Source organism: Coturnix japonica, chromosome 14 (assembly GCF_001577835.2).
Source record: "Coturnix japonica isolate 7356 chromosome 14, Coturnix japonica 2.1, whole genome shotgun sequence".
Taxonomy (NCBI): Eukaryota; Metazoa; Chordata; class Aves; order Galliformes; family Phasianidae; genus Coturnix; species Coturnix japonica.
Genome location: NC_029529.1, coordinates 350,406 through 377,539, shown reverse-complemented (window position 1 = coordinate 377,539; position 27,134 = coordinate 350,406). Strand labels below are relative to the sequence as shown.

Sequence of the window (27,134 nt, the reverse complement as noted above, 5' to 3'; positions counted from 1 at the left end):
TTACAATATGAGCATTGGAGCATTTGTGAGTTGTCCAAATGGGCATTGATCTTACATAGTGACCTTGCTTCCACAAGGATCATTCTCTTTATTCCTTCTGTTTTTCTCTCTAGTTTGCCTCGCCACTGTGTAACATTACATTAAGATGCAGCCTCCTATCTTTCGATGTGCCTTAAACATTTTTGTTGTAATAAAAGAAAGAAAATTATATTCCACACGTTTGCCCTGAATTCAGCATTAACGTCATAATAGCATTTTTTCTCATTCAAATCAATGTAAATGAGAACACAGGCAGGTCAAGGGGGTTTTCTCTATAAAGGGTTGTTGTTTTTTTTTGTGAGCATATAAACAGACTGAATGGGATCAGACTGCAGACTCTCAGCCCATACTAAATACAGGATACTTTCTCTTCTGAGGTTTATCAAAGCTCAGCACTTCATTGTTGCATCTTGAAGTATCCTGCACAAAGTCTGCAGCATGAATCAGTTTCTGGAGCACTAAAGAGTAACTGCAGCAGGTTTCTGTGGGTCCTCAGGCTTCACAAAGGAATGTTGGGGTGGGATGAGTGCCCCACTCCAGTTGGGTGGCACTGCTTGCTGCTGTCCTGTGAGGTCTTGTTGCTGCTTTCTGTAGTCTCCTGGTAGTGCAACTGAGTGCCTACACAAATATGTACTCATTGGCAAGAAAGCAGCATGGATATGCTTCACTAAAAATGTCCGAAGTGGCCAAGATGATAGAATTTAAGCCATGGCCTGAAGTGCAGTGTGAGATGGTTGTCGCTGTTTCCTTGTCTGGTTGTGCTCCTGGGGAATGATTCACAGAAGAGCAGAAGTGCTGCAGTTATTCTGGCTTTTTTTTTTCTTCAACTTCCTGTACTGTGTGATCTGGGGCTGTGTTTATGTGTTATTAGTCAAATCCACATTTAATTGCAGAGGTAAAATGATGCCTTAGGTTAGAGCAAAAGGCAGCACAGAGTTTCACACACAAAATTACAGGCCTTTGTTAGAAATCGGACTCCCCCAAGCACAGCTCCGGTCACTGGGTGCTGAATGTGACTACCGCCACTTCTTCCTGCTCTTATTCAAAGACTAAGAAATGCATAAAAGATTTAGAAAGATCTTTCATTCTATGTGTTCACTGCAGTGTGTGAGTTAAAAACATGTCTAGACAGGCGCATAGAGCTGAATTAAACGCAATTAATTTACTATAGTGTTCATACCTTTATTTAAACCTGCCTTTATGTAATACGGTCATTAGAAAGAAACTACCTTGAAGTAAATCTGTTTTTCTTTGGTCAAATAAAGCAACTTTCTTTCTGAATTACAGTATCTGCACTGTATCCACTGAAGGCTGTGTCAAAGAGAGCTTAAATTTGCATCTCCATTTCAGAGTTCTGTTTTGCTTTCCTTCTTATCTTTCCTCATGTAGAATCACAGCTGACAGAAGTGAACCCAAAGGGGATGACCTTGACAATGTGACGTAAAGCCTGTCTGTGTTGTCCAGCACCTGGTACTGCCTGTTCCTTTCACCTTGACTGAATCACAGTGATGTACATTGTAATAGGAGCTGATATGGATCATTTATAAGTAATTGGGATTGCTTTTGTACACGTAAGACCAGAATCAGCATGATAGGTACATTTATTAAAACTCAGAAAACAGGATTTACTTTTTTTTTTCTTTTTTCTTTTTTCTTTTTCTTTTTTTAAATTCAGGCTTTTATGGAGCTATATTTATTTCAGTGGATGGATGGATAGCCAGGTAGACAGCCTGGCATTAGTGATCCAGGAGCCTTCTTACTATTTCCTGTTATATAGTTAGCTTCGTGAAATTAAATATTCTTTAGATTGTAAGCAGGTTTGGCAAATGTCTTACAGGTGCTATCTGTGCAAGAGAAGGAGTTACAGAACCAGTTACTTGTTCCAACTGTGGGGACAGCGCACACACACGCAAAAAAAACCAAAAAAAACAACAAAACAACAACAACAACAACAACAAAAAACCTAGGGAAAAAAGCCAGAGTGCTGGGGAACACTCTTAGACTGCACTGAGACTACAGCAGAGGAATGCACATCTCTCCCCATGCAGCTGAAGTGCCACAGTAGGTGTCAGCCCTGGTAACCAGGCTCTCCATCTTGCAGATTGTATGTACAAGCACACAGGGAATATGCAGAGCAACAAAGAGAAAGCCTTTACATGCTACACTGCCATGCCCATGTAATTCCAGATACTTATTTCTACACACAACACGTGCAGGCTTGAGTGTACCTGCGCTTTCATTTCCTCTAAGAATGATAGTGTCCAATTGCAGTAGAAATAACTGTTCAGCTTCATAGTATCATAGTATCATGTGGGTTGGAAGGGACCTTAGAGATCATTGAGTCCAACCCCCTGGGATTCGAGCCTCCTGTGTAGCAGAGCGGCACTTCTACCACTTGTGCCACAGGGGGGATTCGAACCCAGGGCCTTGGTGTTGCAACGTGGCATTCCTACCACTTGCGCCACCGGGGCACACAAGTCAGAGTTAAATAACTGGAGAGCACACAGAGAAGATGGGAATATGAGAGCTAGCAAACAAGGTGTGCTAATCAGCTTGGTATCATAGAATCCTTAGAATTGGAAAGAGCCTTTAAAGGTCATCTCGTCCAACTCCCCTACAATGCAAAGGGACACCACAACCCAGGGTCTGATCCAGCCACACCTTGGAAGTCTCCGAGGATGGGACAACAGCCACATCATTGGGCAACCTGTTCCAGTGCCTCCCACTCTCACTGTGAAAGACTGTTTCATTATATTTAACCTAAATCAACCCTCTTCAAATTTGAAGCCAGTTCCCCTTGTTCTATCACACAGACCTTACTTAAATCTACCATGTAAATCTTGAAAGGATTCCATTGGTTTTGAGGAGCACTTTATAGTCTTTTTCTTTACCTTGACAAGAGGAAAAGAGTCAAAATCCCACAGTTTTCAAAAGAAACAACTGCCCACTACCCTTGTGTGACATAAAATATACCTGTGTTTAAAAATGCATCGTGGCACTATCTAGTTTTTAGTGTATATTCCCTGTTTGTACTGCTCTTGGAAGAACAGGAGGCTGCTTTCATGGACTAAATAGGAACTTATGGATGTATCTAAAGTTTAATCCTTTGGGAATCACATACTCTTTTGCCATTTCTGTTAGGCAAAAGAAGGGGACATTTACTGCTGAAAAGCCAACAGGCCACGATAATTTACTTTAAATTTAGGCAAAAGCACTTTTTGCCTTTGTAGATGAATATCTTGAATCTCTGCACATCAGAATGCTTTTAACTGCTGCTTTCAATTAGAAATAATAAGGTTAAAGAGGCAACCTCATTTAAAATATACAGGAAGGGAAAAAATTATTTTCGACTAAGCAAGAAGGATAAGTTCTGCACTGGAAGTTTCATGTGTACAGTGAGAATCCCCAGTGTACATTTTAATTGGCATTTAATATCTAAGCTCCTCAGTGAAATCCCAGTTGCTTGTGAAAAGCTGCTGTTTAACACCTACCTAGTGGTCTTGAGGTAGAAGGTCAAAGTCCATTACTGAGAGAATAATTAAGGGTTTGGTCCTCAACTTGGCTAATTTGATCCAGTTCCTCTGAAGTTAATGGGGCTTGACTGATTTACATGAGCTGATAAGTTACCTTCAGCTCTGTAGTTTGTGAGTAAAATAATTTTCTTCCTCCTTGAAAGCAAAACTTCAGTTATTAGCTAAGATCTTCATAATCTTTTAAGAAATGTTCTACAATGAGAGATCACAATGAAACTTAATGGTATTTAGTGCGTGGGGATAGGACTAGGGGTAATGGGATGAAAGTACAGCATAGGAAGTTCCACACAAATGTGCGGAAGAACTTCTTTACAGTGAGGGTGACGGAGCACTGGAACAGGCTGCCCAGGGAGGTGGTGGAGTCTCCTTCTCTGGAGATATTTAAGATCCGCCTGGACGCCTTCCTGTGTGACATGGTGTAGGGAGCCTGCTTTGGCAGGGGGGTTGGACTCGATGATCTCTAGAGGTCCCTTCCAACCCCTACAATTCTGTGATTCTGTATTAATCAGCTATAGGTGCCAAGCCAGAGGGTTGACAGAGATAAAGGTGAAAGTCTGCTCAACTTTAAGGTGCCTGTAGAGTGAACTTTTCATGCACTTGTCTTTGGTGAGTTGAGTAACACAGAGCAGGATAGACTGGGCTGCTGCTCCTAATTGTCCATGTGTACCTTATGTAGGTAGATTGTCATTCTGCTGTTGTAATATGTAATATCCTGGTATAAACTAAATGCAGATAATGCCTGTATACAGTTTCTTCAATATCAACTGGAAAAACAAAGTTTAATGGAAGATCAGACTGGATGTTCAAAGATGCTGCACTATATTATTCCGAATATCACAATACTTAATATGCCATTTGCTGAATAAAACTTGAGTTGTTAATAATGCATGGGATTACCATAAATCCACTAATGGGTGGTATCAGTGAGAGCTGCTGAACGAATTGAAAAGTAGGATAATTCAAATATAAGCATGCATTAGGAAGGGATTTAAGGGAAAAAAACTGTCTTAGTGTTTTCTGCTGCACTTTGATGGAAGTAGGTTTTTGTTTGGTGAGAAACATTCAGAGTTACTCTTCCTTAACAGCAATAGCCAGATCTAGATGAGTAGGTGAAGGTTTAGTATGAGAACATACATTTAATAAAAGTGAACAGGTTAAACTCTCCCATATCCATACTACCCAACAGTAATTTGCAAATAACAACTGATTGAAAATGCTTTCTTTTGAAAAATGATGAAAAATTACAGCCTTGTTTAATTTTGATGTATTCAATATGTTCCAACATGAATAAAGTGACTGCTGTGGATGGACGTGACAAACAGCAGTATGGTAGCTGGGATAATTAGCTGGTGTCCAGAAAAAGGGCAACTTAAACCATCTAAAACGTGACCCGTTCTCAGCAGTAGGAGTATTGCCCCCACTGCAGATCTCCTTTATCTTCCCTGCCCACTATAAAGACACCACTCAAAGAAAATCATATAGTGTGTGTTGTTTACTTAGATGGGTAATGGCCAGGACAAGACTGAGCCCTGATCCTCTGTACAAAGGAGACAGTGTGGATTGTGGTGTCTCAGCTTTCTCATGTTTGCCTGTAGATCAGTTTGTATATAAAATAAAAAGAAGGGAATTCAGAGGACAATCAAGGGTAGCTGAATAACAAAGCTGGAACTTGTTTCCACATTTTATTCTTTTTAGCCCTACCAAAATAACACCTATGTTATTTTGGCTAATGCGTCTTCAGCAGAAAAGTTAAATTAGATTTAAAGCTTTTAAAGTTTGGATCAAGAGACCACACTATCTGCCATACCATAATCTGCATTTATAGCACAGGAAGATGGAAAATGAGCTTGTAACTGAACCTGACAGAAGAATCCTGAAGACAGTTCATAGAGTTCCGTAATACTGCTTTCCAGGAAACACAGATAATTCAGATACAGGGGGTGCAAAACATGCTTTTCTCCAACTGCAAACATGCGATTTATAAAACTGCAAAATTTTCGCACAAAGTCTTGAAGAGGGAAAAAAGCATGAATGCGTAGTACTGCTCTGATCACGAGATTTTCTGCATGTACTGCTCCAAGTGATACTGCTTGATGACCAAGAAGTTTCACAGTTGTCAAATAGCGTTTAATAGATTTTGTCAGATTTTTTATTAAAATACATATTTTTAACTTAATAATTGTATCTGCACGTATTCACAAGGCATTTGTCTCATAGGAAGATAAGGTGGGACTAAATCTGTGGGCCGCAGTCTTCCCTGCTTCTGTCTGTGCAGCACAAACTTGCCCACCTGTGTGTGACAGTATGGCTGTGCAGACCCTGGCTGCTCATGTCCCTCTCCACATGTGCTTTGGCAAACTGTTCTTTTATATTTTTTCAGTATTTCCAAAGTCTTCACTACTAACAAATAGATACTGTAGAAGTCTAAAGCATTTTATTTGGGAAAGAGAATACCAAATTCTTTTTCAGCAGACATGGACAGTATGATATTCTAGGGACCAGTGGCCCAGCGCTCAGGTGGAGTCATCATTGTATCAGTCAGTATGACAGACGTTACAGATAGAAGCAATTGACAACATCCAATTCTTTTCAATTTTGCTCAGAACTTTTTGGTACTAACTTTCACCCTCAAGCTGTGTGAGTTAGCCTGGCTGAGCACAATGGTTGCAGTCAGACCATTCAGCAGTATCCTGCCAGATGCTTAACTGGAAAGGCTCTGGCATGTGTGAACTCTCTCTTTGGCTACATACTCCTTTAAAAATATCATCAGCTTCATGAGTTTTCATCAACAAATCTCTTTGTGCACTGTCTTAATTATAGACTGCTTCTCTTTTTGTTTCATTTGAATGCAAATCCTCTTCCTGAAAGTGGAACAATGGAAATGTCCACAGCCCTCACTTCTGCAGATCAGGGTTCAGGTTTCAGGAATCAAAAGAAAAGAGCTGTGCCAAGCCTAGAGAAAATTAGAGCGCTTAAAATGCCTTTGAATTGTAATATTTCATGGGCAACATAATGTTAATGGCACTGTGCAGTAATTAGGAATCAGTTGTGTGTATATGCTGTGCCCTACAACGTACAATAACATCAGCTATTAATTGGATACTGCTGTTTTCATTTATTGGAAAGAAAAGGATCTGTCCTGTACACTGAAATAATCTCCAAATACTTTGAAAGAAACCACCTATATTCATAACCGTTCTTACTGAGCCTTCAAAAGGATCTCTTCTGATAAAGATGCAGTGCTTGCAACAGATCTGCTTCAGGAGGAAGTAGGTCAGTAAGAAATTGCTAAGTCAATACTTGAATTAATTGAATAGTTTAAACCAAAGGACAATAATTGAAAGATTCAGCCTCCTGAGTCTTTGTACTGTGAGAGTGTCAGCATGACTGCAGTGACAAAAGCTGTTCCTGGGAGATCCTCCTTCCTGCGACATGAATCAGGAAATGAATCATTCTTCCTGTAGCATCTTGACAATTAAGAATAAGGACAACGTACAACAGCCAATTAGGGAACCTGTTCATTTCTGAGCGTTGCTAACTCATGACCACGTGCTGCATGTTTTTAAACACTTCAGTGGCATACTGGCCCTTCTGCTGAATTCAAACCAGAGAGGCAAAATGAAACATTTTAACTGGTTTGTATGGCCCAGAGGGCTGCCCTTCACATCATACAGGGTTGAATCTTCCTGTACTTTGGTAAGTAGCCATTAACAAATGATTACAGCAGATGAACTAGTACAGTAAATGTCTTAGATACTGATACCGTAAGACCAATAACAGTGTTTAAAACATAAATCTTTTAAACTAAAAATATGTTACCAAGATTATATCCAACATTTATTTTCCATAACAAGTGGAAAGAAAGAAACCTTTCCTTTGAAAGTAATTCCTTTCTCAAACTTAAACGTATCAGTTCTAATAGTGGCAAAATAACATGTGCTGCTACCATATTGTGATTATACTCTATTACAGCTTTTTTCTTCACATTCCCGTAGTAAAAAGAAATTTGTTCTATTTTTGTCAGCACTGAGGGCAGAATAGTCTGAGTGAATTCATTTTCACTGATTTTTAGAGTTGTCTGTAAACAAGATTTATTAAAATAACTGAGGATTTTGTAATTTGTACAGCATTTAACTCAGAATTTGGAAGTGCTAGAAGTACTAATATACTTAGAATTGATTTGTCTTTAAATTAGGGAGGAGTTGCAGATATTGCTGTTTCCTAATGGAGTCATAATCAATTCTTAACCATTGAGATCATGCTTATTTTTTGAGAGTGCATATTTGAGGGAAGAACTGTGACATTGCTCTGGGGAGAAAAGCAACCTGATACAGTCAGCATGTATGGCAATGCCATACACAAATTACATCTTGCATTTTTCTGTGCTAGTGAAGCATTTCCTTGTTAGGGTGCAAAAGTCAAAAGGATGCTGTTCAGAAGTGCTGGGCTGCCACCCCTGGGCTCAGGGCATTGGGAAGTTTGTGGAACCGTTTCATCAAATGTTGGCTGACATCACAGCCTTCTAAAAATTCCTGTTAACTTATCCCTCATTCTTACACACCTGTTACTGTTGTTCTAAAACTTACTGCATGAATTGTACCCTTCTGCCATTACTCACTTCATGTCTTCCCATCTAAGCAGGGAGGAGCACGCATATCTATCTGCTGCTGAGCCACAGTGTCTGCCCTCTGCAGAGGGTTTCTCCTCTCCTGTAGATAATCAAGAGGGAAGCCACATCTGTCCTTTTCAATATAGGAGGCTGCAGGGATGAAAATGCACCAGCCCAGTCAGTGTGTGCTGCAGAGGAGTTCTGGGCATACGGAGAGTAGGAGCAAAGGGCTCAGTTTGCCCTCATGTCATGGCAGCCACCTGCCTCTCTCTTAGCAGCTACAAATCTCAGCTTCATTTTGAAGCTGTGTCTCTGATGAGATCTTGCACCAGCACTGTTCACTCCATCTCTTCTGTCTGCCTGGTGTGACAGTCTGTCCTTGGCCAGAGCTGTGCTTTGGTCAGTGGGAGGTTCATTTAGTTTGGATTCTTGGGATTTGATTTTTTTTTTTCCCCCTTTACTCAGTTATGTCATTTGTTGTGTATAAATCAACCTAATATCAACTAGAATAACTAATGATGAAGACTATGGGTCCTCTGAAAAAAAATAAAATAAAATTTAAAACTGCTTTTAAAGTGACATAATTAGTATTCTCTGAAGTAATGCAAATTAATGCAATTGTTGCTAATTTCTCCTTATTTGTATTCAACTCTGAAAGCATCTTTCTTAGCAGTGTTGTTGGATTTCTCTTTTCCCTCCCAGTAACACTTGCATCGTAATCTTCCTTTCTACCCTTCTCTGACCATCTTAGATGATCTTGACCGTCTTTCCTTGACTCCCTGCATTGTGTTCTTTCGGATTCAAGTTTATCAGTAATTAAAGTGTCTGCTACAGTTATTCTGAATTTAGGCAAATTGATAGTATAATTCTAGAAAGTCAAATGACTGTCTTGTTTGCATTTTTGTAATGGACATGCAAGTAGAGAATAACCTTGGCAAATTTCTATTTATGAAGTAAGAGCTGAAGTCATAGCTGAGACTGTTCCATCAGCAGTGATTGTCCTCATCATGCAGTCTTCATTGCCGAAGAACAGAAGAAGCTGCACAGTTTTTAAAAATGAATTTTTAAACATATAGAGCAGAAGTGCTGAAAGGACTCAGAACCACATGGAGCAACTGCTTCCTTGATGGAAAAAATATTGGCTGCTTTACTACTCATTATTTTACAGATTGCTTTATAATCATGGTTAAGAGAATTGGACCTGGTGCATAATGTATATTCTTTAATGCTGTAATTGTGTCCTGTTGATTTTCATTCCACTGTCTATTCAGCCTCTTTAGAAATTGAATATTTTCATGAGCAACTGCATCTGAACAGTAGGTTTCCCTAAAAATGTGGGTGGGATCATTGTCTGATATCACTTAACTGCTTCTCCTGGAGTATCCAGGTAATCTTGGTGTATGCACCTATGAAAAATCTTAAGTAGTTTTTAAACCCATATATTTTACATTATTGATCATAGCAAAGTAAAATTCAATAAAATATCTTACACTATTTTAAGAATACAAGGAAATTTCACTCATTCTTGTAATAAGAGGGTTTGAAGCTGCTTTGTACAGTGTTTGATATAACAGTGACATTTGTTTATTATATTTCCATGATCAGCATCCAGACCTTTATAAACACGTGATGTACTTGAATGTCAGTGCAGAGTGACGGGATTTAGTGCTGTCCCTTTCAGTCTCTCCTGTTGTGCCAGCTGGGGTCACACATCAGGGATGGCCCTGGCATGAGCTCAGGTCCACATGGCATCAGTGCCCCTCCTGAAGAACGCTCGCCCATTAACTTTTAACTGCCTCTTTTAACTTCAGTTACTCTTTCTAATTTTATTTTTTTTAGTTGGGTTTTTTTTTTTGGTTTGTTTTTTTTTTTTTTTTTTTGTCAACATTATTGGACAGCATTACGCTTAATTCTAAGGGTTTGATAGCATATAATTAAAAAAGACAGCAATTCAAGGTAGAAAAATTAGAATGGTAAAAAAAAAGAAGGTAAAATATATTTGTGCCAATTCCAGTTAACCTTATGGGACATACAGAAAAGCCCACTGAAATCAGCACAAGTAACCCCATTAGTTTTTTTGGCACTTGATTTTATGCCAACTTTCATAAAGAACAACCTGTGCACTGGTGAGCTGTGTTTATGGGTAGGCTTTCCTGAAGCTGTGCAGTGCGGGCCCTGACCTTCTTCTGCCTGACACTCTAGGCAGACACAGTGCCATACACAGGTGCTGGATCGGTGCACGAGCAATGCAGTAGTGTGCATTTGATAACATAGCATTCCTCATTATCAAGTAAAGTTAATTTCAGATTGTTATCAGGCATTATACTATGATGCATATAGAAAATCTCTTAGATTTTTCCTCTTACATTTGCATGTGACTGACTATTAGCTGTTAAATTGGATTGCGATTCCATAGTCTATTTCGTTGCATTTTTAAGTAAAAATTGCCATAATCAATCTCAAAAATTCTATCAAAATATAAGAGCTGTGATCTCATAATATTTCTGTTGCTGCCACTTGATTGTAACAGTGCCATGTGAACTTTATGTGGAGGGCTAAAAAAATAATGAGATGAGCATGTGACTCAGGTAAAAATTTATATGGTGGTTTCAAAGCCATCATTCTAGAACTGCAGCCTATGTGTCCTAAATAAAAGCTTTAAGGACTCTCTGCTGGCTAAAGAAAAAGCCTCCAGACAAGACAGATATTCAGAGTTGCTCACTGTGTTTAAATTGTGAATAAAATTACTAGCTGTCCTCCAGTCTATCTTAGAATGCATATTTTTATTTTTAAAATAGTCACACCATACATATAGCAGAGACACTGCTACACTGGATATATGAAATGCCAGGTTTTTGTATAAAATTTCCTCCTTAATGATTGTTAGATGTGAAAATTAGAACAGTGCTAACTTCTGCATAAGCTACAAAGGTGTTCATGTACTACAGATTGACTGAACAGTGAACCCAGCAGGAAAAATGCCCAAAACACAATTTATTTCTGCTGGAAAGCAAATAGATGCTCCCCTGCTACAAGTGTCCTTTATCCAGTAATGGTATAATGCATAAAAACTTTAATATATTAATCCTGCAATAAAAAAGTCATCTATGAGTGGACAAGGTCTGTGAAGCCAAGTCATCTTGCTTTGCAGTGACACACACATAGTGGTTTTTAGAGCATACTTAAATTATAAGAGTACAGCCTCTGCCCATTTTCCATCCCTCTTTTCCATTATCTTTAAAACAGGAACACAGTAGAAGTTGGGGGAATATTTTATATAAAGTACCGATTATTTTTATTGCTAAGCATGGTTTTTGTTTTCCTGTGTCTGCTATACTCAAAGTAACACAACCTGTCAAGAAAATGACTCAATATAAATGTAAAATATAAAGTTGGAGCCCACCATCCCTCATATTTACTGTATTGATTTTAGTTCTACCAGAAAAAATGTATTTCATGCTATTTTGGATCTTATCTTTGATACAAAAATGGAAAAATGAGTTGTGGTTGTGGGAGGAAAAAATGAAAAACGTGGATAAGAACCTTAATACTGCAACTGAATTTTGGGTTGAGCCCACCTCAAGCTGGGAGCTACCATGCAGGTTACCATTCCATTTACAGTAATTGTCTGCTCCCTAAACGGAAGTGGTTTTCTGGTCCCAGAAATTGCACTCCTTCAGAAACTGAGCCTGTGTGGGTTCGGCTCCTGGCAAGGACAATTTTTGGCATTCAGATAGTGTGGTGCCCTAGAAATAACTACGATAGACAGAACGAATGAGTGAGGTTAGCACGCTAGTCACAGTTACAATACTGAGTCATATGTATGTATTTATTTCACAGTTGATTGCCAAAGGCAGTGCAAGAGTTTGAGGGTGGGTCCCTGCACAAAGGACATCTGCAGTACTGCTCCAAGAGCTGCACTGTATTGTCAAAGCCAAAATAAGAGATACTAAAAGGACAGTGTTCCAACTTTAGAAACACAGACAGTGGTAGTGCTGTGCTTTCTAATTACAGGAAATTAATTTGATTCTTAATTTATATTGGCTTACATTAAAAAGAAGTTGTTTATAAACTCTGTAGTGATAATTTCTCTAAAGCAGATGAAGTGATTCTTCAGTTACAAGCTTCTCAAGCAGGGACAGTCTTTTCTGTGTTCTTTGGAAACCATCTAGTGAACAGTTTGCATTCAAAGTGAAGTGATAAAAATAGGATGAAGGTTCCAGAAATTCCACTGGGGAAGGTGTTTGTGAGGATTAAAACATCTCTAATGCTTCTCCAACGGAGTGCAGATGTGCCAGTACTTAGCATGGCTTTGGTGGTGTTTGTGGGAAGGCTGACAAGATGCTGGTTTGATAATGACTCGCAGTGTTAACATGGAATTTCTTTGTAACTCTTAGGAAGAGTTGTTATCTAACCCACTGTACTTTGGAGCACCTGTAATGGAGGCTGGAGACCTGAATATTGATTATTGTCAGCTAATGCAGATTCTTACTTGAATCCATCTGTTTGGATAAGAAAGAAAAATTATGTAACAACATTTTTCACAAGAAGAGGCTGCTGAAACACTGGCTGTTAGTGCAGTTTTCATTATCTGTGTCTTTTGGAGCAGTTATCTCTTTCCTTTCTCTGCTCAAAATCATTTTCAATTTGTTGTTATTACTTATCCTAATACCAGGAGAAGTGTTGTCAGAGCAATTAGGAATCCTGACCATTTAAAAGGCTCTTTGCATTTAGTTTAGTGATGTCTTCTGTAAGAGTTGACCATGCACCCATTGTTTAGTATCCACTAAAAGTTAGTGGAATAAATGAAACTATTCTCAGAAGAGAAACCGGAGGGCAAGGAAAGCATCATGTGATTCTCTGTGAAGCTACTCTGGTGAGATGAATTTTCTTGAAGCTCCCAAATATTTAGTGTGCTGAATGAAACTGTATACTTTGAGAGGCAATCTCTGAGCCAGCATTGCTGCCTCACCGATTAGTTCTTCCATAGAGAGTGGTAGACGACGTGCCACAGCCTTTTTGTTTCAAAGTCTTGCTGCAGTGTGACCTGCATGTTGGTGCTGTTGCCTTTCAACATGCTTTTCAAGATGGGTTTTGCTCACTGCCCCAGTTCTTTTTGGAGCCTTTCATTGTAATTCTGCTTTCAGTCAATACAGTAGAATTGGGAAAGCCTTGCAGTGCAGAAATCTGCACTGGTGTTGAATCCTCACATGACTTTGAGTCAATTAATCTCTTCATACCTCCCATCTCCCTGCAATCAGAACTACATTGCTCCTGCAGTACAGACTAGCACACAATTCATTTCAGACAAAGAACCTACTTAATTTTCAGCAGAATCCCTGGCACACCATGAAGAAGCCCATCTACTGCCAGGTACCCTCTGCATGCACATCCCTGCCCCAGGTGTCAGCCAGACTAGGGCCAAGCCGCTGCCTCCATCCCCATGGCAACCACACATCACATCACCATGGCAACACACTGCACCATGCAGGATGCAGCCTGTGCCCAAACCCGTGCAGCAATCCCACTTGCTAAAGCACTTGGAAATTGCAAAAACACGGTGTAAAAAAAGAAGGAAAAGGTAGTATTGAAAAAGATTGCCATTCCTGCTGAATAACGCACAAGACGAATGGCTGCTGAGACTGCAGTGTTTTTGTCTTTGATGTTGCATTTGTGAGGGAAGTGGCTTGCTGATGATCTTCTCCTTTACTTGTAAAATGGAATAAAATAGGGTACATATGTAGTGCATATGTGTAGAAATTATGAGTAGAAAAACACGTGTATGTCACGGTGGGAACAGGGAGTAATAAATATATATATAAATATATATATATAATGTGCATAATATATTATATGTATAAATACCACATATAACGCACTGTGTCTCGTGCTTTCAATTTAGAATATGCAGCTGAAAATGTAAGCATTAGATGGAGTGGTTTAATTCCTTGTAAGTAACCTGTTTCTCTTTTGTGTCTGTTCCTGTATGTGTTCAAATGCATGCACATCTGTACTTATTTCAGTAGTCTATTTTTAAGCTATTAGTTTTTAAGCAACAGCAATCTTAAAATACAGTTGACATTTTACAATGCTGAATACATATTCCTTCTTGCTCTTCTAATTGTCATTGGGCTATTTCTTGTCTTCACATCATTGTATACATCTGCTGTACCTGCACAACAGAGGAGAAAGAGACAGGAGTACCAGTTGCAGGGAGCAGGAGGGCAGGGTTTCACAGCACTGTCCTCTGGGGGAGCAGGAGAGGAACACAGGGCCCAGCAGTGCAGCAGGCTGAGGGGTTTTCTCCTGCCTTCTCTTCCTGAGGAGCTGAGCCCTCGGTCATTTTGACAAAGGCACATTGTCAAGTACATGTAGAGGATTATGTAGGAAGATGGAAATAGAAGACTGAAATTACAGCCTGTTTAAATCCTAAGCTGTAATTCAATTTGACTGTTGACCTCAGTGGTTTCAGCAGTCAGAACTCAGAGGGTATAATTTGAGGGCAATTTGTAAAGGAGAGTAAAAGGCATTTTGTCACTGGCACCCCGTTCATACCCTTGGGCTGGCTGCAAGGACAGCTGTGCACTGCCCCGACTGTACACTTGGCCTGACAGTGTCCTGGTACCATGTGGACTCTTCAGCCAATCCTCAAACTGCAGAACTGCTGCTCTGTGCTGTATGGAAGAGTCCCTTTCTAAAGGTTCTCACTGCAAATTTTGAGAAAAATTACTGCAACCCTACTTGAGACTCACAGCCTGAGATGAAATTTATCACAAGTGCACCTTTGAAGATCCATTTTAATCATTTCTGTTCTAGCTCCAAAGTGGCTTTGGTTTAATACTTCAAACATAGCTAGGAGTGAGCTGTTACGGCTTACATATGTTTCTAGGGAAATACAAAGTTCTGAATGTTTGCAAACTTCTATCATGCTAAGTGAGTTTTCTTCTGTGTGGCCATTATTGTCACTTCTTACTTTTTGAAATTTATTTATTTATTCATATTTGGTTCTTCTTTTTAACCAGCAGCTGTGTGTTCAGTTGGTGTTTTAAAAATATTTTCCTCTTACTTTCAAAAAAAGTGGTCCATCCTGCTGGTGTTTTAGCTGCAGCACTGTATGATTGAATGTATTCAGACCAAACCTATGCTGCAAATAACCAGAAAGGTCTAAAAGTGTTTGGACCTGAAAATATTACTCAACAAATCCCATGTACAGCTATAAACCATGATTTTTCCATACTCCTTACGTTTTTAAATTAATTTTATGGAGCGGTTGCTATTCTGTTGTGGTCTCTGTATGTAATCAGATAGTATTCTTGACCTTTGTCAAAGTATAATGAGAATCTCCTTTGTTTCTCAGAGTTCATGGCGCTAAATTTTAATCGTAAATGTTCAAGACATTTTACTGGGATTATGTGCAAGTTTTTTACAAAACAATTATGCACACCTGCTATTGGTTTGTCTTTCTTATGTCATGTGAAAATGATTGCTACTCCACAGTTGTCACTAAAAAGACATGATAAAAGTTATGTCTGAAGCTGTGGATGTTCTGACGATATTTCAAAATATAGTTGAGATTTCTTAATGACATATGCATATATTCTGAAATGTAATAGAATTTGTGTGTCATTTCTTTGTACATTTGGCTCTCAGCTATGTTAGGTGAAGACTGCTACTAAATGCTCAGTCTGCAACACATTTAATATTTGGTAGTAAGAGATGAACTGCAGGCAACAGTACTTGGTGTGTTTTTGTGCATAGACACATATTTTTCTGTTTGATACAGAGGGTCACCATACATCTTCCACATAAATTCTATACAAGTCACCGCAGTTCTCCTAGAGCTTGGGAAGTCCCTGAGCCTGGCAACAAAAGGCTGTGGCTACTGCAGGGATATATTTATTTTTTCTCAACCTCGCATGTGGTGCAGTGAGCCCGAAAGTTCCAACTCAAGGAAAAGCAGAATGTGCTGTGTACTCGTGTGCTTGAGCACATCAAGGTGACAGGGCAGCCCCAGCAGTGCCTGGGCACATAGCCTGCAGGTGAGCTTCCAGAGCTAGGGAGAAAGTCAGGTGGTCAGCAACACCTCAGCTGCTTTCAACAACATGCAGCACTAGCATCCAGGCTGCTGATTGCCTGAGAGAAGGCTCGATGGTGCTGTACTTTAAGTAGTTCATTAAAAACTCTGCCTCTTTTGAAGGCAAAAAGCATGAAACAAATGCATTGAATTCTATACAGGTCTACCACAAGCACATGGCATAGCCATGGAAAAACTGGATTGCAAGAGTTCTCTTATTTTCATTTGTAGTCTCCAGCATACTGCAAAGCTGGACTTCAGGTTGTGATGACACCTCATGTAAGTGCAATGTGTACTAGTTCTAATAAGCTGTCATCCTCCCTTCTGGTTGTAAATGTGTAGGTCTCCAGATAACAGTGTCTGCCAAATAATTTGTTTCATCTGAAAATTAAATAAGAATTTTAAACATTTGAGAAAGTTAGTAGACTGTGTATTTTTTATTTTTTTTTTTAGGTGATTTTTTGCACATCTTTATAATATCAGACATAAATCAGGATGACTCTGTGGCACATAAATGTAACATGTGCCTTTAAGTACATTATGAAATGTCTCCATGGCAACATCCTTCTGCTCATCGTATTTGTAGTGAGAAAAAGAAACAAGCAAAAATAATATTAACCTTGAAACCTTTCTGAAATCTAGGGGTTGAAAGGCACCTGAAGTCAAGGTTATGATCCTTAGATCACACTACCAGAGAAATAAGTACTAAAGGTAGAAGCCAAATGTTGGGGTTTTTTTCAGCTTTATATGAAAATACCAAGTCACTGTGACCAATTACAACTTGTTTTTAACAGAAGAAAGGAAAAGGATGGAGTATCTGCTTAACTCACTGTAGAGCATGCTGGGTTAGACGCAGGTATAGCCCCAGAAAACCAGAGGAGAAACGACTTTGGAAATGCCCCTTCAAACATCCTCCTCACTCACCCTGTACTTTGTTACCATGTAAACGTGACTCAGAATGGACTGGAATTCTCCTTGTCGGGGCTTTTTGGAGCAGCAGTGTTTTACCTGTTCTCTTGCTACCTTCTTTCTGTAAAGTCTTTTGAAATCTTCCAAATGCTCACATAAATTGATAAAAACAACTGTAAAAAGGGTGTTCTAGGATATTCACACTGAAGAACTGCACTGTAAGTGCTCCTCTCATCAGTCCTCTCATCTACAGGACTGTGGCTGAAGAGTCTTCCAGATGATTCAGAACAACATTTGATTCCCAACTGTAATATCTGTTCTTGCACCTTCCTACCCATTTCCATATAGTCTCCACAGCCCTGTTTAATAGGAACACTTGATTGAAGCGGTATAAAAGAGGAGCACAATCTCAGTGAAAGGCTCAGCTATAGCTCAAGGCAACAACAATGTCTCAGGCCACCAAAAATGGGCAGATTCTTAGATAATTCACCACCTACAAATCCCTTGCAGCTGTGGCTGAGTGGATGATCTGAATATCTAAGCAAATACTTTTAGTCAGGTATTAATACAGGGTCTAGAATTTATCAAATTACTTTAGGAATCATTCAACTTATTTCACTCTAGTTCATTCCCATTCATCTATTTCAGAACAAGTTCCTTGTTTATATTCAATATAAATAGGGAAGGAAACTAAGGGGAAATAAAAAGATTCTGAATTAAGCCCAAAAAGTATTTTTAATCTTTCGTGAATTATTCATTACTACTTCCCACAAAACACCTGCATTCTCCAAATGTTCTACAAAGTGCTGCCATTTTAGGTAGATAAAGGCAGGATAAAATAATTGCATCAAGCAAAACCACTTCTTTTTTCTCAAAAAAAAAAAAAAAAAAAAAAAAAAACCAAAAAAAAAACAAACCACTTTTATATAGTGACTTTTCACCCAGTGTCTTCTGCAGTGGAAATAAATCTTTTAACTGTCAAGAGACAAAATGCAGTAAACTGTGCTTACAAATCTGTACAGGAGCTTGAGCACAGGGACAAATTAAAGGCCCCTTGTGTGCATGTATGTAAAGAAATAAGGAACAGAAGTTCATTCTCAATCACTTCTTTGTGATCCTGTTCATAGAGGAAAAAGTGTGGTACTGGTGCCAAAGCAAGTAGATATTCTGTCCTTACACTGTGTCCATCAGTGTTCTGCCCACAGCAACATGAGTGAAGTGGAACAGGGAAGTGTTTGAAGGTGTGGACATAAGACCTGGCTGGAGTGATGACATCTACATCTGCCCAACTGAAATAAGTCTAAAATCTAGAAGCGATGGAATTTGCTAGATATTGAGTTTCAGAGTGGACAAAAAGCTTGCTCAAGTCTGCCTTACTTTCTTTCTTTTTAAGATATTTTCCCATATAAAATCAGGGGCTCTGATAGAGCAGGTTCTTTTATCATTCCCCAAAGATCTTTTCAGAATGGATCAATGTTTTTTTTTAACACATTAAACTTTCTGAACCATCTCTTAATTCCATATTGTTTATCCAAACCCAGCACTACAGCTTCCTGATCTGTGCAGTCAGATATGTTCTGATGATCCCACTGTGGCACACACCTTGAAGCAAAATGTTTTCTGCTTGCACATACAACCCAAATCTTACTCTGTGAAGCTGTGTTAAGTAGGAACAGTACATCAATATTCTCTGCCTTTAGACTTTTCTGCTGCTTCAGAATTAAATGCACAGAGTGCAGCTGGTGGTGAGGCAGTCATTGTGCCCATCATTTAGGTCATGGGAGGAGACAGGCAGCCAATGCAGCAAGCAGGAGGCAAGGTCCATACTGGTTTGTTTTGGAAATAATGAGCAGTACTTACCAAATCTGCCTGTGCGGGGGGAACATGCAACAACCTTGATCAGCAATCAGAACTGACTGTGTCAGGTATTCAAATGGGATAGCCTTACGTAAGGAACACTAAGTGTAAACCAACACCCTCCTTTAATAATGATGTTTCCCAGTCCAGAGCTCTCACACACCAGAAGTGCAGTCCTTGCTGCAGGTAGGTTGCCCTTGACTACTAAAACTTGAAACCTTGAGCTGCCTAATACCAGACATGAGAAAGAGGGAGAGAAAGCTTTTTTGCTCTGAGTATATTCTAGGCTACATTACTGAGTATGTTCTAGGCTATGCAGAAAGTGCATATTTTGCCACCTTGGTGCCCAGAGTGATCAGCAAAACTTAATTGTTTACTTAAGCAGCCTTTGGAGCAGTGAGAGCAAGCAGAGCTATAAATTGGCAGGGCTGGCCAGTGCAGTTGAGCAGCAAAAAGACTTTCAAAGAGACCATTTTGCTCCCAAGTGCTTACTGTCAGCTCTTTGAGTTAAAAAGATTTTAACAACCCAAACAAAAACTCCCCAGGGGAGCCTTATACAAACAGAAAACAAAGGAGCTATGCTCCAGCTACATCAAAGCTTCCAGGCCTTTCTTGCCTCTGGGGGCAGCTTGTTTCATCTGGGCCCATAGTGCCATGCTAACTTCAGTCTTTCCGCCTACCGTGAACCGTTTTTCTGGAGTTTCCAGATGGAGCTTGAAGCTGACTTCATTTAAGGAACAGCCTTGCTTTAGACAAAGTGCAGCCATCCCTCTTACAAAGCCTGGCTGCCCCATGAAAGGTTTGTGAACCCTGTGCTGTGGAGGTTTCACACCCCAGCTATGAGTGGAACCTATGGAGCTTGGGCTTGCTGTACTCTACCAGCCACCTTCCGTGCAGGCTGGAGTCATGGGGCAGCTCTGAAGATGATGCCATCTATTTTTGTCTTTTTTCATTTCCGTTTCTGTCCCTCAGCCAGTGTAAATAAGAGATAGTAATAAGAGATTGAAATTTCTAAAGTGTTCGTGGAAGTGAAATTCCAAGCATGTTTAAGAGAGAAGAACATTACGTTCAGCGTGTTTTTTGGTGTGGTTTTGTTCAGAATATGGCAACATTAAAACTGCTGTGACAAGGGATGTTCAGGTAGCTGTGAAGAACAACAATAGATTATCAGGAATAAAATGGTAAATATTCATAAAAATTGTTAAAAACCCCGCAAAGGATTTAAAGGATGTTGTTTTTTCATGCAACTGTTAAGAGACACCTCCAGGGCATCTCATGCCCCATACTTTTCATGGTCTGATAACATCACCATTCTTCATTCCTCCTACCTATATGGTCTTTTCAAACAGTATTTTGCTGCCTGTAACAAACTAGAAGCTGTGAAGACCTGATCCTTTTCCTTGGTCTTCTCATCTCTGTACCTTCAGTTTTCATAAGCCAAATGGGTGATTGTGTAATCTTAACAGTAGTACAGACTTAAAAATATCTTTTCACCTAGGATCATCCTGCTTTTCATTGTGACTGCGTAGGCTGAAGATTTCTGCCTTTGACATTGTATGTAAAGGATTTATTTCTGTCATCTACCGGAACATGTCATATATACTGATTCCTCCTGAAAACTCCATGGCTGGTTACATTTTTAACAATGTCTTACGGACTGCAAAACACCTGATATGTCAACCAGATGCTTACTATATTAAATGAGAAATTATTTTTGATCCTGTCACATTTAAAAGTTGAATGCACAGGCTCCAGATACCTCTAAGTATTGCATTTTCATTCCCTTTGTCCCACCACCAAGTGCCTGGTCCAGTTGTCAGATGGAGGTGGAAGAGAGTGAGCGCAAGCGCAAATGTTCCTTTTTTCCTGCTAGATAAAGTCTTCTTTAATTGCATGTCACTACTCAGAGAAATAGATTTCAATGGGATAAATGGCATCGAGGAAAACTGTAAACTTCCTGTGATGGTGACTGAAGAGTGGCACAGGAAGGATACTGCAGTTACTCCTGCAGCCCTCAGCACAGAGCCACGCTTGGCTTCTCTCCCAGACTGTCCCCGGGGCTGCCAGACAGCTGGGCGGCAGCATTCCTGCCCCAGGCACAGCTGGGCAAGGCCACTTCTTCCATCCTCACCCCTCTGGTGCATTCAGTGGAAATGGCACTGGCTTCTTGTAAGCCGATTCCATTTTTACAATTTTGCTCATAGTATGAAAGGGCAGTAATCATAATTTATGAGGAACTTTAATTATTACAGAATATTCCTCTAGATTACATGGTTTTGTACTCTTTTTGGCTTTTGGGGTGTTTTTTGTTTGTTTTTGTTGGTTTGTTTGTTTGCAATAAAGAATGAATTGCTGTAGCTCTGAAGTGAAGACTTTAGATCCAGTTCCAGCTTCCAGTGCTCCCATCAATTTTGCTCCCAACCTAACTCATCTCTTCTGGAATACCAGAAGAGGAAAAAGATATAAGCGTGTTAAATTTATAATATCTGTAAAGCCTTGTGTACTACAGATGCCTTTTGCTAATAGTGCAGAGTTTCTAGTGCCAGTATGTGTTTTCCAGATGGCCATCAGGAAATTCTGGTGTCACTGTATTCTCTAGACTACAGTTCTGACCAGCCTTATCAAAACACTGAGTTCAAAATGCAGGAATAGGAAAAAGAGCATTCTCAAAAGAACAGGAAGTCCATTTTATGTGGGGCAGTTTAAGAGTTTATCTCACTTAGCTCAACAAAAGAAAGCTGAAAGGAGATGTACTCTTGGAAAAGATATCTGCGAAATAAATAGTGCAGAGGAAAGAGAAACAGCACAAAAACCACACACGGGAAAAGAAGATTTCTAACTTGAAGAGAAGTTGTGAAAAGAACTCACAGAATAGTGTCAGAGGCAGAAACAGGTTTGAGAGGTGCCAAAGGTCCAGAGGTTTATGCTCACCAACTCATCCCATCTGTTTCAGTCTCACTGTGCTGTAAAACCACAGAATTCCATGGTTACAGCTGGGGTTTGACCACTGCAAATTTTTCACTGAATGGATTACATCCTTGGCTTTAAAGTTCATTCATTCTAAATCTGAAGCAGATAGAAGTTTCTCTGCTGTCAGAATGGCAGTTGTTGAATTATAAATACATACCCCATCTTTTAGAAAGAGCAGAACAGAAAATCTAGCTCTAAATAATCTGATTTCCATGAAAGACAACAAGGGATAGTGTTCATATTTTAAGCTGCTAACTTAGACTTACAGCTAAGCTTTGTTTCTGTAAAGAGGGATGTAACAAAATACCTGGGAAAGCTGCTGTGGTTACAGTACCATAGTTCTATGGCAAATATGTTCTGTGACATTAATGAAATGTATTTTTCCTTGCAGCACTGATGTTTCTCATTGTCTGACAAAGGATCCTTGCCTCTTTCAGTGCCAAGGTTAAGCAGACTCACAAAAACCTGCCCGACACTTCTGGTATGCTTTTTATTCTGTGTGTGGCACCAATCTTATTTGTTTCTCACTGTTCAAAGCATTTCAGAAGATAAATGGTTATCTCACAGACTTTTCTGTCTCATTTATCACTCACCACTGTCTCTAAGGGCTTCACAGTGACTAATTAATTTAACTTCACAAACTCTTGAAAGATAAAGGATGGCATTTAATAGAGGCACAGAGAAATGGAAGTCAAAAGTTCCTCCAAACTTTGAAGTGCTGTACTGAGATGTTCTGAGAGTGGTGTTTAGAATAAAGCTTTTTGTGTTCAAAATATGAATTGTTATTTGTCTCAGTTGCAATAAATAGTGCATTTCTCTCAATCAGAATCTAAGTTCAGGATAGACATACAATAAGAAATGAGTAGTTGTGAAAATATGCAGTCTAAGTGCATCAGTTAGTGAGAGGAGGACAAAAAATCTTTGACAGATGCAAGGCTATAACGTGACAGCACATTATAATCTGAGACAGCATTTAACATAAAGGATATTTTCTTTTCCAGCAGCTCTTCTGTGTCATTTTCAAAGATCACCTTCTCCAAACGCGAGAGTAGTCATCTCGATGGCTGAGGTCAGTCAGGAGATCCTTCATCCATACAGGCCGTACTTTCCTGCTCATTGAGATGGACTACCATGGACTTCCATGCAAGGCATGGAAGCAGAGACGGGTGGCCCAGTTCTGAAGAGCAACAGGAAACATTTCCAGCTTCCTTATCCAATTCTATTCTGTCTCTGTCAGCCCAATCTTCAAGTTGTGTTTCAGTTCTGTAATTCCCTTTTCCACAGATCTTACTAGTCAGTATAATTCCTTGCTCCATCCTCTTTCCCTGGTCTGTCTTTCCCATTCCTAGTAGCTGATTAGTTTCCTTCCCTTTGGTTCTGACTTCCTATTGCCTCTTCCCATGCCCATGTCCCACTTGTTTTACTGAGCTAAGCTAAATGTTTTTCAAAAGCTGAAGTGCTCCATCTGAAACTTTCTGTAGCTAAATAAGTGTAGCCTGAAGCAGAAAGCACAGAAAATGCAACTCGTATGGTTGAAGTTTTATCAGTGCTTTAAGCAATGGAAAATATGATTTTATGAAGTGTTAAGTAACCTTAGTGACACACCCACTGATATGAAATAGCATATTTTTGAAATGTCCAGAATTCCCAAATACTGTCCCAAACAGACTCATAGGTGATGTCAACTATAGCGCAGGATGGCTTACATTAAAAAAAAGGATTTTTCTTCAGGACATGAAATAAAATACTTAAGCATTTTGAATACGTTACACTTCCCTAATTTTAATGACTAAAATGTTGAAAAACAAAATTTATAAACAAATACTGCCCGAAAATTAACACAGAGTGACAGTTAGCTAGAATCCCATTGAATCAGTGCATAGTTGCTGGAGGCCAATATTTGGAGCTTATATCTGTAACTGTAGGGTTGCATTACTGGTGTACTGGTATAAAGGAAACTAACTACTAACCTGAAAGAATATAAATTATTAAAAAAATTTAAGAAAAATAGTGAAATGGCAATAATTTTATGGCAGTAAATTTATAGCTTAAATTATTTCTATGGTACTGTTCACATCTATACACATTTATAAGAAAAAAATCCTGTGTTGGTAGCAAAATATGATTTTGGCGATGTTGCTCAATAGTTGACAATGATGAAGTCAATTGAAATGCATTTTTAACCAGAGGATAAATCCTGTTTGAAAGTTTTGTGAAGAAACCTTATAAATTTTGACAAAAAGTGGGAAATTATTTTATTCTCTAGGCCTTGGTTTGGCTTCTGACTGTAGGAAAACTGGTGTAAATCTAGAATACCCCCTTTGAAACCTGCTCAGACTTTCAGAATTTATGCCTCCATATCCAAGTGCAGAATTTACCTCATGGGCTCAAAGCCACCTCTGTTGAGCAGGAGACATTTGGTCTGGCTGCACAGGGGAGAAGCTGTGGCAGCTGGCCAGCCTTTTTCCCCAAGAAGTTGTGTTAGGCTCAGCAGTAGAACACTTTGGGCATCCAACATCATGGGAAATAGCCAGACTCTCTTCTGAGTGCCAACTGTTAGAGAGAGCCAGCTGGAATTGCTCTTAAGAGGCTCAGAGGAGATGGCCACCACTTAAAAGTGCCTTACTAGCTCTTGGCCCCTTGTTTAGGAGCTGCTGTGACTTGCTTTCAGTCCTCATTCTTTTTGTAACATAATTTATGACCACAAGTAGTGAAACCAGAAAGGGAAAAAATGGCAAATTTTTTGTTTAGCAAAACATAACCAGCCATATACTTGAAAATCTAAACATCAGGCTGTTCCCTAGATATGTAATTACAGGCAGCTTCAAAGAGAAAAGGCACATTTTCAGTATTTACATCGTATTTTATATACACTACCTTTGCTTGGAGGACAGTCTTCAGGAGCACAGCAAACTGGTTTTAAAGAGACATCAACCAGAGTTTGTAGCCGATCACTTGGAGCTCCCATGAGACATACAGAATCATCATATGGGAAAGAATAAAAATACAAATGTAAATGTTGCCTGTCTTCAGCTTCTCTTCTTTCCTTCCCAAGACCCTGAGGAGTGGTTTACCCATCCATGCTGCAGTGTGGTGGGACACAAGAGCCATCCTCTGACACATTCCCAATTACTAGCTCTGTGAAATTAGTGTTGGAAAAACATCAGGAGGAAATACTTCTGCTTCATACTACCAGCACCATAAAGGGAACTGGAATGGTAGTGCTGGATGGCTGATTTAATAGCACCAGCTGTTAATAAATACCCTTAAGGTCTTCCTGCCCCACTTCTGCAGTCTTCTCTTCTGGAAACTGCTCTAAGCTGCTGTAAACATGTCCTCCTTCAGCTTGTGCTCTGAACTGGACCCCAAACTCCTGTTTCTGGTCTTCCTCCATGCTGTTAGAGAACACTTCTAAAACCAGTTCATGTTCCTTTACTAGCATGGTACAGATTTAAATGAGGTGCCCATTCCTCCTTTTGAGCACCACATTGGTATAAAGTGGACTGTCTGCATGCCAGCTCCCAGTTGGAAATTCAAACTGAATTATCTGCCTCCTTATGGCCTCAGTCCTCTCCCTTTGGAAGGGAAGGGCATTCTGTGGGACACAGCACATCTGTTTCTAAAACCTCAACTTACTGCAATCAGAAGCTTTCCATGCAGTGACTTTTTGAGGAGACCCTAGTAATCAGTATCTACAGGTCTTCTTCATATAGGATTTCTGAGAGGACCAAAAAATTAGGCAACTTGAAGATAACAAAAAATAAACTATTTTTCTAATTATCAGATGCCATCAGTGCACTTTTTAAATACGTGTGTAAGAGAGAACCTATGTGAAATAGGAGTTTCCCAGAACTCTGCATCTTCTAGCCCTTGGGTAGCACTTAAAAAGACTGAGGTGTGACCAGAGCCAGCCAAAGCCTTCTCAGAGATGTGGGAAGGTGGCCACCTCAGTATTGGGAATAAAGGATAACACAGCTGTCATGGAGGGGAATGGGTGAAAAATAGGATGGCCTGGGCACCCAGCGCATGGGAAGCTCTGCTGCTCAGTCATGCTGATGTGCCAGAGCCGAGGACTGGAGGATGTCAGCAGCAACTAAAGGAGACATTTTAAACAGTCTTGAAAAGTTCAGATTTGTGGTAGTAGCATCTCTATGTGTTTTTTAGGGCTCTGGCAGAGGAAATCAAAGCAGGAAAACTTTGGCTGTTTTATAGTCCCCAACAGTTTGTTGCCATGGGTAACAGCCATCCACCTTGGCTACTCTGCATGAGAACCCCCTGAAAACCAATCACTGTCAAATAACCTCCCTGAATCCAAACAACTGTATCACTGTTTTATTTTCGAAAACATTTTTCACCCTAAATAAAAAAGCCCAAGAAGTTAAGACCTGAAACATCTGACTTACATGTTCTTTCTGGTAACTTTCCCTTTCTGTAGCTTGTTAGCCTGTTTCTGGGCAACAGCAGCTACTAGTTAGGTTTTTGTTCCCTTTGTTCCTTCTTCTGTCACTGTTCTTTGTATATACTAGCTGTAAAGAAATCACGGTCAAAGGATTTGCTGGAGTGGACATAGTCCATTCTTTGTGGGCAGAAAGAAACATTTTATACTTCCCTGTTTACAAAATAAGAGATTTCTTATTTAACTTTTTCAAACTTTAGCTTAGATAAATAAGAGGAAAAAAAAAAAAGAAAAAAAAAGAAAAAAAAAACAAAAACCCCCACAAAGGGATACAATAAAGAGTATCTGGTAGCAAAAAGATGAGCAGAGACCAACTTTCATTTGTATTTTAGAATAAAACTTTTGACAGCACAAAGGAGAATCAGAAATGGAGCCTGAGGATGCCTCTGTGAGTAATTTAAACTCAGGTTAAATTCTCTGCAGTCTGTGGTAAACCATTTTACCTCTGGCAAGCAGTTCCTAGCGTCCTAATACCTGAATAAGTACGTTTGCATTTATTTTCTCCAGTAAATTTCAGAATGAATGTGGCTGTATTTGATGGTTGAAAGCCAAAGGAGTAATTTAAATCTGAGAAAGTGTTTTCTTGGATTGTGAATGGGAAAAAAAAATCAAACTTTGTTTCTCATGTTACAAATATTTCCTGAGTAATTTCACTTTAACAGGTTTTCATTTAACACGTGTAGCCTC

The 27,134-nt window shown here is 39.5% G+C and overlaps 1 protein-coding gene and 2 long non-coding RNA genes across 6 annotated transcripts in view; 1 reads left to right on the top strand and 2 right to left on the bottom strand.

The window, feature by feature from the left end:
• Positions 1-27,134, bottom strand: part of SHISA9 (shisa family member 9) — a 170,733-nt gene that overhangs the window by 97,275 nt on the left and 46,324 nt on the right. The window lies entirely within an intron of this gene.
• Positions 4,064-27,134, top strand: part of LOC107320522 — a 44,533-nt gene continuing 21,462 nt past the window's right edge. Inside the window, exons 1-3 of one of the 3 annotated variants that reach the window (XR_001558298.2) lie at positions 4,064-7,268; positions 22,383-22,472; positions 22,996-23,060. This is a non-coding gene — a long non-coding RNA (uncharacterized LOC107320522). Of the gene's footprint in view, positions 7,269-22,382; positions 22,473-22,992; positions 23,061-27,134 lie in introns of all 3 variants that reach the window. The other 2 variants (XR_001558297.2, XR_001558299.2) reach the window with 2 other exon arrangements.
• On the bottom strand, positions 8,622-24,980 carry LOC116654083. The gene is made up of 2 exons (XR_004308963.1): positions 24,869-24,980; positions 8,622-23,168 (listed from the first exon to the last, which is right to left on the bottom strand). It is a non-coding gene; the product is annotated as an uncharacterized LOC116654083 (long non-coding RNA).